Source organism: Lynx rufus, unplaced genomic scaffold (genome assembly GCF_022079265.1).
Source record: "Lynx rufus isolate CCGP_SWC_20201006 ecotype Redwood Valley unplaced genomic scaffold, mLynRuf1.p SCAF_5, whole genome shotgun sequence".
Lineage (NCBI taxonomy): Eukaryota > Metazoa > Chordata > Mammalia > Carnivora > Felidae > Lynx > Lynx rufus.
Genome location: NW_025814867.1, coordinates 137128466 through 137140343, shown reverse-complemented (window position 1 = coordinate 137140343; position 11878 = coordinate 137128466). Strand labels below are relative to the sequence as shown.

Here is an 11878-nt window from a genome sequence, read left to right as displayed (position 1 = left end):
TTGTAATGACTCTTGTTCTTATTACCAGATAATAATGACGAAAGAAAGGGGTGCCTGGGTGGCTCAGTTGGTTGAACATCTGACTTCGGCTCAGGTCACAGTCTCACGGTTCATGGGTTCCAGCTCTGCATCGGGCTCTGTGCTGACAGCTCAAAGCCTGGAGCCTGCTTCAGATTCTGTCTCTCCCTCTCTCTCTGACCATCGCCATATCACACTCTGTCTCCTCAGAAATAGATAGATATTAAAAAAAAATTTTTTAATGATGAAAAAAGATCAGAACCACAAGTTACTCTTGGTGATGAGTTAATTTCCATAAAATAATAATAATTGATCATTTGTTATGCACCATAAGCCAAACTGCTTCTCTTCTATTATGGAGTCTATGTATCTTTTATTTGGTGTTTTTTAAAATAATTTCTTCTGAGATTATAGCTCATCTTTGGGTTTGGTGACTTAGTTTATTTAGTCTTTCTACCTAGAAGTTTTATTTGGAAAAATATTTACACATGATATAATATTTTGGTTAGGGTATTAATCTTACTATTTAATGGAATTAATTTTTCTCTAAGGCTTCAGGGAACATAGAGAAGTAATGAAGGGAAGAAGGACAGCATAAAAATTATTGGCTCTATTCCCTTATGCTGAATAAATCTCATATGGGTATTCTCAAAATTAGCTATGGCTTCTCTCAATGTCCTCAAATCAAAATAATGTCAGTATCTCTTTTCCTTAACAGCATGTCCTTGAATCCATTTCTGATAATTTTCCACTTTTTGAGTTGTACCTGATGGTGAGTGGGAGGAGTTTAAGGAAGGAAATACAAAACAGTAAAGGGTCAAGGGTGTTCTTACACTAAAATTACCACCTCTTATAAATAGAGATAAAGTAGTAAAATTTCAAGACCCAAAGAAAAGATAGAAAGCCTTAAGGACATTAGAAAGGAAAAGATTCTAAAATACAATTCATTGGACATTCCATCAACAGTAAGAGATACTGAAGACAACATGGCAATTATTTCAAAGGGCTGAGGGATGTAATTTTGAATGTAGTACTAGACATGCAACCAAATATTATTCATTTTAGAATAAAATAATTTAATTTTTATAACACAAGAAGTTAGATTATAACTAGCCCTAAAAAATTAACAACTCAAAAATTAGACCCAGAAAAACAAGAATGGTAACAAATCCAGGAAGGTAGTGTGAGAATGTAAGACATAATATTGAAATATGTCTTAATCAATTTTTTATTAAATGTAAGAATTACTGTCAAAAGTTGATATTGCAGTATTATTATAAGTTCTAATTTTGGCTTAAAATTCTAGATAACCTATACTGAAAGTGAGAACTAGGCAATGGGGAGAATAGAGAGAAATAAAACCTCATTTTGATTGGCAACAAAAAGATGGTTGAATTCCAGAAGTTATGTGACATGTGAATTTTAGATGTTCAAAGGAAAAAGAGAAGGATAAACACTAAAAATAAAATCTAAAATGTATGTTCAAACACATTTGGATGACCTACTGTGACAATTTTATCAAGTCATGGCTGTGAGAAATCTACCTACCACTCTAATTAAGAGACCACTGCCCGCCTGTTTGGATGGGCCAGATGTCGGCAGCCAGGCTGTGGGGGCTGATTTGCCCCCGACGGATATGTGGTCCTTGGTTGCTACAGGCCCAGGTCCTTACAGCAGTGCCGGGTGCAGGGCTGAAGATGGTGATGGTCTGCTCACCGCTACTGAGCTGAGTGATTCCACCATGTCGCTGTCTCCCCTTCGCCACCAGAGCTTCCCTTTTGACTACAACAATGGTGACAGGGTGGATGAGGAAGACCTGGATGAAGATGCTCATGATTCAAAGGCTAAGGTGGCGAGCCTGAAAGGAGTGGAGTTACAGCGGTATGCCAGTGTGGTTGAGTCAGACGACAACCGAGAAGAACAGAAACAGGTGCACCTGCCAGCAAGCCTCCTGACACCATGGGAACTGTGGTTCATTGGCAAAGAAAAAGAGGAACGAGACCATCTGCGACAGAAAGCACTGGAGGAATTAAATTAGCTGCTAGAAAAAAAAAAAAAGAAAGAAAAGAAAAGAAATTGAAGAACGTTGAAAAAGAAAAGTAATTGCTGAAGAAAAGCATAGAGAATGGGTTCAGAATGAACAGAACCAAAAAGAAAGGGAACCAAAAAAATTAATGAAATGGAGAAAAACGCAGCAGAAGAACTGGGGAAAGAACATTTTCAAGAAAAGGCAAAGAAAAATATCAAGAATGATTAAAGAAAACAAATGCTGAAGGATGTGAGAAGAAAGAAGAAAAGGCTAAAAGAAAAAACAAGGCAAGCTGAATTACACAGAAAAAAAGGAAATAGCAGAAAAAAAGTTTAAGGAATGATTGGAAAATGCAAAAAAATAAACCTTGTCCAGCTGCAAACAGCTGTGGCTATGCCGATGGAAATCTTACAGAGTTTCACTGTGGAAATTCTGATCCAGAGTGAGCTTTTTATAATCCGATTCCAAAGACACCCATCCATATGCCTCCTTCCAAGGAACCTAAGGACCTATCAGGAAAGAAGACTAAAAGGACTATGATAAGTCGGTCAGGTGGGTCATTGTCTCTGGTGGTTCAGAAAGCCGGAAGCAGTGTTTGCCTTGGGAGTCTGTGCAGCACACAAAAATAGTGGCATTGCATGATTTTACCTGGAACTATGTAATTTTAAAATTAGAATCATTTTTCCCTGCTCAGTCAGCCTGTCCATATTCGATGTGATTACTGACGAGTTCAAATTTTTGCTTTGTGTATGTTGTCCTTGGACTTAATTTAGGAAGATATTTTATATATCTTCATTTTTGTAAGTGCTTTAAGGTTGATCTTCACATATTGTTTCACAGGATAAGTGTGTGAATAACAATTGTGTTTATATGTAGTTTGCATTAAAACTATACTATGATACTAATAAAACCAACAATTTATATTGTGTTAAAAAAAGAAACCACTGACTATGAAGAGATACGTGTTTAAATACATACATACATGCTTTATTGAATGTTGTATAATAGTGTTTTATTAAATGTTCTACTTAATAATACAAATTCATTTTTTCACATACTGTATTCACTCTGAAATTTGACACAACAAAATTGAGATAATTCTGTTCTCTCTGCAAATTTTCACTCATTCATTTGACCTAAGTATTATCTTTAATGACTATTTAGGTCACCCTTGAAATCTTTTGCAATTGACAGTTATAAGCCTTTGTAGGTAAGATAAAAAGTAATTAGTAAACTATTGTTCCCTACACAAGGAACAGAAATCTGTCACACAGAATATTACTATTAATCTTAATCATTGATATCCTTATTTTTATTTTCAGTATTGATAGAAAAAATAAGTTATTTCAGGATTTTAACTTTTATTATTTTGAGACTGCACAACATTTCATTATTTCACTATAATAATATTCAAGTATTTTGTTATTTCCCTGCTAGAAAGTGTTGAAATAATTATATTCCTGTTGTAGTTATGCTGCTGTGAACATTCAGGTTTACTTAAAGCAGTGTTTATATTAGTGAATATTGAAGTTCAGTTCCTACCAATTGAATTGGTCTGTAAAAGGCCATGAGAAATCTAATGCTTAGATTTTTTTTTAATTGTGAAAGTGTAAATTACTTAATTACCCACATATAATTAGTTGAGACATTGTTGACACTTTCAGTATTCCACTTTATTTATTTATTTATTTATTTATTTATTTATATTAAATATAATTTGCTGTCAAATTGGTTTCCATACAACACCCAGTGCTCATCCCAACAGGTGCCCTCCTCAATGCCCATCACCCACTTTCCCCTCTCCCTCACCCCCATCAACCCTCAGTTTGTTCTCAGTATTTAAGAGTCTCTTTAGTATTCCACTTTAAAAGATACTGCATACACATGAAAAACAAAATCTCTCTAGAGAAAATTGCAAGTTAATGTTTCCTATTCTGTTCTTCAATGGAAATAAAAATGAAAGGTACAATAAGAGGGTCAGTGACCTAAAGTTAAAATGCAATATCTTTTGAGGGGAGAAAATAATAAGCCTAGCACTGAGTAACCTCTCTATACTTCTGTGGCCGGACTAGTAAATTCAAACCCCAGGATGGCATTCAGAGTAGCTCCCATTATTCTCTCCAATATTGTTTTACGCAAGGACTCATGAATTTTTACCTGATAGCTTCACCTAAAAACATTTTTAACAGCTTACAAATCATATCCCAATATGTCATTTAATATTTTGATGGAATAAAAGGACAAATTTGATATTTTCAGGAACCTTTAAACCAGTATTTTTCCTTATATATTTTTTGCTGTACATATCACACTGTTCAACATTTCTTTTTTTTTACAGATTTGTTCTCTTTAGAAAAAAGAAAAAGAAAAAAGCTGTAATCAGTATTCTTTTGTAAATCTTTTTTGTAGAAGAAAGACAACTAAACTAAGATGAGAATATATTTCATTCAACTGAAAACTTATTTCCGAAGTATCTGTAGTATTTTATATACCAATTAGCAATGCATAAGAATTCTGGACTCTACTTTCTCATTAATATTTAGTGCATCAGGGTGCCTGGGTGGCTCAGTCGGTTGAGCGTCCAACTTTGGCTCAGGTCATGATTTCACAGGTCATGAATTCTAGGCCCACATCAGGCTCTGTGCTAACAGCTTAGAGCCTGGAGCCTGCTGCAGATTCTGTCTCCCTTTCTCTCTGCCCCTCCCCCCATTCTCACTCTGTCTCTGTGTCTCAAAAATGAATAAACATAAGAAAATTAAAAACAATATGTAGTGTATCAGTCTTTTTTCATTAACCATTCTGATTTGTCTTTTGTTGTGTGTTCCAATGTTTTGTTTTTGTAAATTAAACTATTCTGTTTTCATTGTATATTCATATAAATTTAGGAAGCAACTTTTCTTAGTTATTTTAAATGTTTATTCATTTTGAGAAAGAGAGAGAGTGCATGAGTCCGGGGAGGGGCAGAGAGAGAGAGGGAGAGCGAGAATCTCAGGCAGGTTCTGTGCTGTCAGTGCAGAGCCCAGCGAGGGGCTCCATCTCACGAACTGTGAGATCATGACCCTGAGCCAAAACCAAGAGTCGAATGCTTAACTGACTGAGCCACTTAGACACCCTTCTTATTTATTTTAGAAAAGCTTTCTGGAATGTTTATTAGGGTTGCTTTTAATCCATAGGTAAATTCGGGGAAAACTGACATCTTAGTAGTATTGTTGTCCAATTCTTGAACATGGTGTATGTCTCTATTTGTCATCTTTCCTGTTTTGGTGGTATATTTACTATTTAAAATTCTATATTTTTGCATATATTTATAATCTGTTTTTAAGTATTGATATTTGTTGGTGGTATATAGAAATAAAATACAATTGTATATATAATTATACATGTATAGAGTTATGTATATATATTGTGTAGACAAAATACATGCATTTATTTATATGTGTACACATACAAGGAGAAAGAAATGGGTCATGTTTTACCATAATTGTATGCTATTTTAGAGCATTAAAAGAGGATGATTCAAATGTTTCTTAAAATGCCATTTACTAAAGTTGTAAATTCATAGATCGCAAATCTTTCTTGGTAAGTCTTTTAATATTGTTTTACTAAATTTTGTCATTTAATCTTGGAAATAGAAATATTCAAAAAGACCAGATCCTCCTCCTGAGAAGCAACATTTCATTTCTTTTTGTCAGTATGTGCACTTGAGAAATGCATAAGATGCATGCTGATTCTTCTGTGAACATTCAAAAATAAAAGGGGATGTGCTATGTTTTATGTTTTTCAATATGCCTGTTATATTTATCTGATAATGTATATTTGAAATGTATATTTGAATGTGTCTACTTGGCCTTTGATTCATTTCCACATGTGTTATTATCATAGTAAGGAAGCATGTTGGCTTGTGTTTTAAATTATGTCCTCTCTTGACCTAACCTGATACTTGCTATCATATAATTTTTACTTCTCTTTGTGAGAGCTTCCTGATGACTCAGTGAATGTAACTCATTACTATACGATGTTATATTTCTGAGAATGTCTCAGTTACTGCCATTCCTATTCCCTGACCAGCTAAACATAAACAGTTGTTCTTTATGTAATGATGTATTCTGTTAGGCACATAAAACAGCCTACAGACATAATTACTAAGCTTCTGCCAGCAAGGCGTTCTATTCTTGGTGTGAGTAGATAGAGAAAAAAATACAAAAAAGTTATTTTACAGCATTGTTATTTGGTTTATCATATTAAATTATAGTGTTATTCCAAGTTTCAATATTTTTACTCCTTGACATGGGCACTGTTATTGGAAATTATGAAAAGATAGGAACAAGTTACAAGATACAGATATGTGTACTAGTTAAGAATATTGCCTTAAAAGTTAGATCTAGGTTTGAATTCATTTGTACATTTTTCTAATTGTGGAAACTTTGGACAACATTTTAAATCTCTCTTGATGTTTCAATATCTATAAAGCAGAGATAAGAAAAGTACTATGTTTATTACTTTGAGGATTATTAGAGGCAATAAATGTAAAATGTTTATCACGTCATGTACCAATGTATATTACTTACTTTTTATTTTTACCTATTATTCAAAAAGACTTTATCAGGGTCTCCTGAACAGATTTAATTTTATTTCAGAAGCCAGATGTCTTGGAGATATACCAGTTATCCTTTCCTGTATTGCAAATTAACACAAAACCCTAAGGCTTTAAAAAACCAATTTATTTACTCATTATCTTGTATGTCAGCCCTGTGGAATGGGCTCAGATGGGCAGCTCTTTTGGAAGTTGTGCCGTGGGTCACTGGTAAGCCATAGTCATCTTGTGACTCTATGATGCTGGGTGTTCTAAGATAAACTTAGATGTCTGATGTTGGTTGTTGTCTATCAATAGGCAGTCTGATGGTAGCTCTAGAGGAGCTCAGCAAAGATGGTCCTTCATGTGGTCTATAATCCTTCAATCCAGTGCACAGGGATTATTTGCATGGCATCTTGAGAACCACTTGCCAAGAGGGTGAGAGTAGAAACTTCCAGTCCTCTTCAGGCCTAGCATCTGAATTCCCTCAATGCATGTCCACTACATTTTGTCAGTCAACACAACTTACAAGACCAATGCTGATGCTGCAAGGTGGAGAGATAACCTCCATCCCTTGCTAAGAAAAGCAGCAGGAAAATCCCATAGCAAAGGGAAAGGAGGAATCTGTAGTTATTTCCTGCTTCAATTAAATACACAAGCTTTATGTCTTAGACTCTGTTTCACAGAATATATACCCTGGACTCATTTTGCTAACAAAGTATTTGCCAATTCTTTATTCTCTATCTCAGTGGAATAACTCTAAAATATTCTGAAAATGTCAGAAAATTCATGAAAATCTTCTTCCTAATAGAGGTGAGAGGGTGATGGTTGGTACTGTTAGAGTATTATTAAGAAAATTTAGCTTTCACTTTTCTGTCAAAAATAATCTCATTCGCATCTGCAAGGATTTCTTTTATGGAATTATTTTCACCAGTGTAGTTGTATACAACAGAAATCTATGAAAATCAATGAAAGGCTTTATATATAAATTATAATAAACCAGTAATATTTAACACTCTGATCCAGTAAATTGTCTTTGCATTTACACAACTATTTACTTTTGTTAGAAAATGACAATTGTGGTGTCGTTTTTTGTTTTTTGGGTTTTTTTTTTGGTTTTTTTTTTGTTTTGTTTTTTGACAATTGTATTTTTGTGCTCTCTCTGTGCTGATCGTTTTTCTGATTTTTCTAGGATCAAGTTATCTTCTTTAAAAACGTTTTTATTTAAATTTCATTTAACATGCAGTGAAATATTAGTTTCAGGTGTATAATATAGGAATTTAATAATTACATACATCACCCAATGCTCATCACAAGTGCCCTCCTTAATCCCCATCAGCCATGGAACCCATCCCCCCACCACCTCCCCTCTGCTAACCATCAGTTCTCTATAGTTAAGAGTCTGTTTCTTGGTTTGCCTCTCCCTCTCTTTTTTTTCTCTTTGCATGTTTTATTTCTTAAATCCCACATATTCATATGGTATTTGAAATCATATGGTATTTGTCTTTCTCTGACTGACTTAGAAAATGAAACCATACTTTGGAAGCATGTACATTATTTCACAATTTTAACTATAATCCCTCTTTATAAAAAATTTAAAGAATATGACATTTTTCAGTAACCTAACTATTAAGAGATAGCCATAGCTAGCATACTATTTAATTAGCCTTTAAGTTTTTCAACTCCATAGGTTTGTCTTTTATACACTTTAGGTTTTTACCATATATTAACTTGTATATATTGCTATTCTTTAACTTTAGGACACTTTTTTTTTTTAATATATGAAATTTATTGTCAAATTGGTTTCCATACAACACCCAGTGCTCATCCCAAAAGGTGCCCTCCTCAATACCCATCACCCACCCTCCCCTCCCTCCCACCCCCCATCAACCCTCAGTTTGTTCTGTTTTTAACAGTCTCTTATGCTTTGGCTCTCTCCCACTCTAACCTCTTTTTTTTTTTTTCCTTCCCCTCCCCCATGGGTTTCTGTTAAGTTTCTCAATGTTCTACATATTTCTCTCTTATAGCACTTTCATTGCTGTAATTCTGCATTTGATGAATACACCTTGCTTTCACTACAATGAAAGCTTTCTCTGTCAAGAATGTATTTACTCTATGATCATCATTGTTCCCTGTGCCATGCATAATGCTAACATATAGTAGCACAAAATATATATACTTATAAATGTTGAACGAAAAGGCAAATTGAGTAGTTTAAACCCAACTTTTTCTTTTGAAACTTGAAAACAACTTTTATTTTCCAAAAAAAAAGGAAATATTTGCTTATTAGCAAGCATCTGGTGGTCATGCAATTATGGTCACAGTTCTCTATAATGAAGGAATAATGAGTTAGTAAATGGTTTATGTTTGTGACGTATTTCTCAGTACCAGGAGACCAAGCTGCTGTTTGTTTTCCTGCAACTTGGCGGTGAATGGGAAGCTCAGAAAGGCAATTGGCTTTTTTTTTTTTTTTATCTTTTTTTGGTAATAGGACAGTCATTACTACCTTTCTATTGTTCTGCTTTTCTTGTCAAGGGCAGGCCTCTTGACTCTGTATATTTGCTACTTATTCCATCTAATAGTTGTGGTCAAGCAGAAATCAGGTTGGATATGACTTGTGCACTTGAGCTTTCCACACCCTATTTACCAAAACACAAATTGATTTAGCCTTTGACATGCTTTCTTTGCTCACCCAGAGATGTGACAGGATCAGTAACTCTAAGGAGCTCTACAGGTTACAGCAAGAGAAAAGATTGAGGCCACAAGAGGCTGTGTCCAATTTGAGCTTCCAGCTTGCTCAGTGAGCTCTGCCCCATAAGTGAGAGTATGTTTTTGGCTTCATGAATATTTTGAAATTGTTACTATGTCAGATAATAGGGTCTGTGAAAAATTGTGGTATAGACAAATGGGGTATAGGATAAATGGTATCCAGGATTTATTTTTAAAAAACGAATAAAAGGATTATTTTAGAGTCATGTATCAGCCATATGTGCCACATCTCACGGAGTTTGTGAACTGTTGGGTAATATTCCTTTTAATAAAATTTTATGAAAGCATTAATTTTGGTTCTTCTGGAGAAATGATGCTGGATAACGAGATTAGAAAAACACGTCTTTTTCTATTCTACTTCTTCTTATATTGTAATATTTTCTAATCTCAACATAGCTTGCAATCCCATATAGTATATATACAGACAGTACACTGGGAAGAAGTCCAACCCTCATCACATAATCATGCATGATTTTAACTTTAATATCTTATGATTAAATGCCCAGCTATTCCCATATACCTTAAGTGAACATATTCCTGGAAACAAAAACAATGAATTAAAGCAAAACAGACACTAATAAACTTTTAAATTTATTTTTATATTATATTATGGAAAAATTACACTAGATAACTTAAACAGGCAAGGTAAACTTTACTCAATTCTGTTGTAATAAAGGAGAGAGATTGAACTCGGCTCCACTAAAAGAAAAGTAGTTGGAAAAATTTATTGTATTTATTTTTTGGAAGAATTTTTCTTAAATGTTTATTTATTTTAAGACGGGGAGGGTACAGAGAGAGAGAGAGACTATTATCTCATGAAGATAACATATTAGCATTTCTTAAAAACCTGGTAGCTCACAGAAGAACAAAAATATTATATGACTTGTAGCTCATATTAAATCGCTTGTCAAAGGACTGAGGTACTGAGTTATGTATAACACCATGAAAATCCATAATTATAAACTCATACCCATAAATCCATTTGCTTCTGGATGAGATACTAATGATGAAAACAATATAATAGCCTCAAAATGGTGTGTATACGTTTAGTTTTTATTATATGCTAAATACTCTTTTTAGTATTTTATGTGTATTTGAAATAGATCATCTCTTATTCTTATTATAGATGAGGAAATTGAGGTGCTAGGTGGTCATGAAAATTTTCCAAAATCTGATAAGAGGCAGAGGAAGTGTTTAGTCTCATGACTAAAATAGAAATCATTATTAACTACCCCAAAGAGATCCCCCTGTATTTTATATTTTAATGGATAATGTTATTAAGTATTCTTTTGTTTATTGAAATCATGGATTTTACACTTTACATTTTATGTTATTGTCCATCTCCAACCAACTACTAAGCCTGGTTGATTCTACCATCTTAATAAGCTCTTGGATTCATTCATATTTTACCACCCTCTTGCTTTTAATAAAATCCAGGTTCTTGATGGCATTTTTACAATACCTTCCTACTGAATCTTCTTTCTCCATTCTTGTAACCTTTTCATTAATTGCTTCAAAAATATTTAATATAAACTGCATGCCATTAAATAAACATTAATTTAATAATAACTAGTGCATTGTTTTTGGCCTACATATTGGTAAATGCCTTAGAATAATAACAGGGAATGTGAGTCACATTCCCTGTTACTGTGACAGGTGACACAATACTGTGACACAGTGATTGAAGAGTGTTTGCAAATGTAAATAGCACAGTTAGGAAAAATCTGAGATACTGAGATTTGTGCAAATATCTAAAGTATCTGAGGAACTGGTAAGTAATTTAATGTGATTCCAGTAAAAAGGAAAACAATCGAAGTCCATTGTTAATGGTGTGGCTTTTACTCTGAAGTGGGATGGAATGTTTACGGGCAAAGGGATGACTTAATAATACTTGAATCTTAAAGGATGTTGGAAATCTTACTTTCATGTTGAAGAAAGACCACAGGAGATGTAAGAACTAATATGAATTAAAATAAGAGTCTTAGGGGCACCTGGGTGGCTCAGTCGGTTAAGCTTCCAACCCCTGATTTCGGCTCAGGTCATGATCTCAAGGTCCTGAGATCAAGCCCCCTGTTGCTCTCCATGATCAGCGTGGAACCTGCTTAAAATTTTCTCTCTCCTCTGCCCCTTCCCCACTTGTGTGCTCACACTCACTCTTTCAGTAAATAAATTAATTAATTAACTAATAAGAATCAACTTTTCCTGTTGAAAATAAGAAGAGACTTCTCCATCTTTCTTTTTCTTGGAACATTAATTTAACCAACTTTAAGTTCTCAGAAATTGTTTTTTGAGAGAGAGAGAGAGAGAGAGAGGAAGAGGTGCAAGTGACTGAGGGGCAGAGAGAGAGAAAGAATCCCAGGAGGGGCAGAGAGAGAGAAGAACGGAGAGAGAGAAAGAGAGAGAAGCAGAGCTCAACTGAAGCAGGGCTCCTGCTCTTTTGATGCAGGGTTTGAGCTCACATGATGGGGACTCGAACTCATGAACTGTGA

At 34.3% G+C, this 11878-nt stretch overlaps 1 pseudogene; it reads left to right on the top strand.

The window, feature by feature from the left end:
- The first annotated feature begins 1543 nt into the window (after window positions 1-1543).
- On the top strand, window positions 1544-2676 carry LOC124527285 (coiled-coil domain-containing protein 34-like; annotated as a pseudogene).
- The last annotated feature ends 9202 nt before the right edge of the window (window positions 2677-11878 follow it).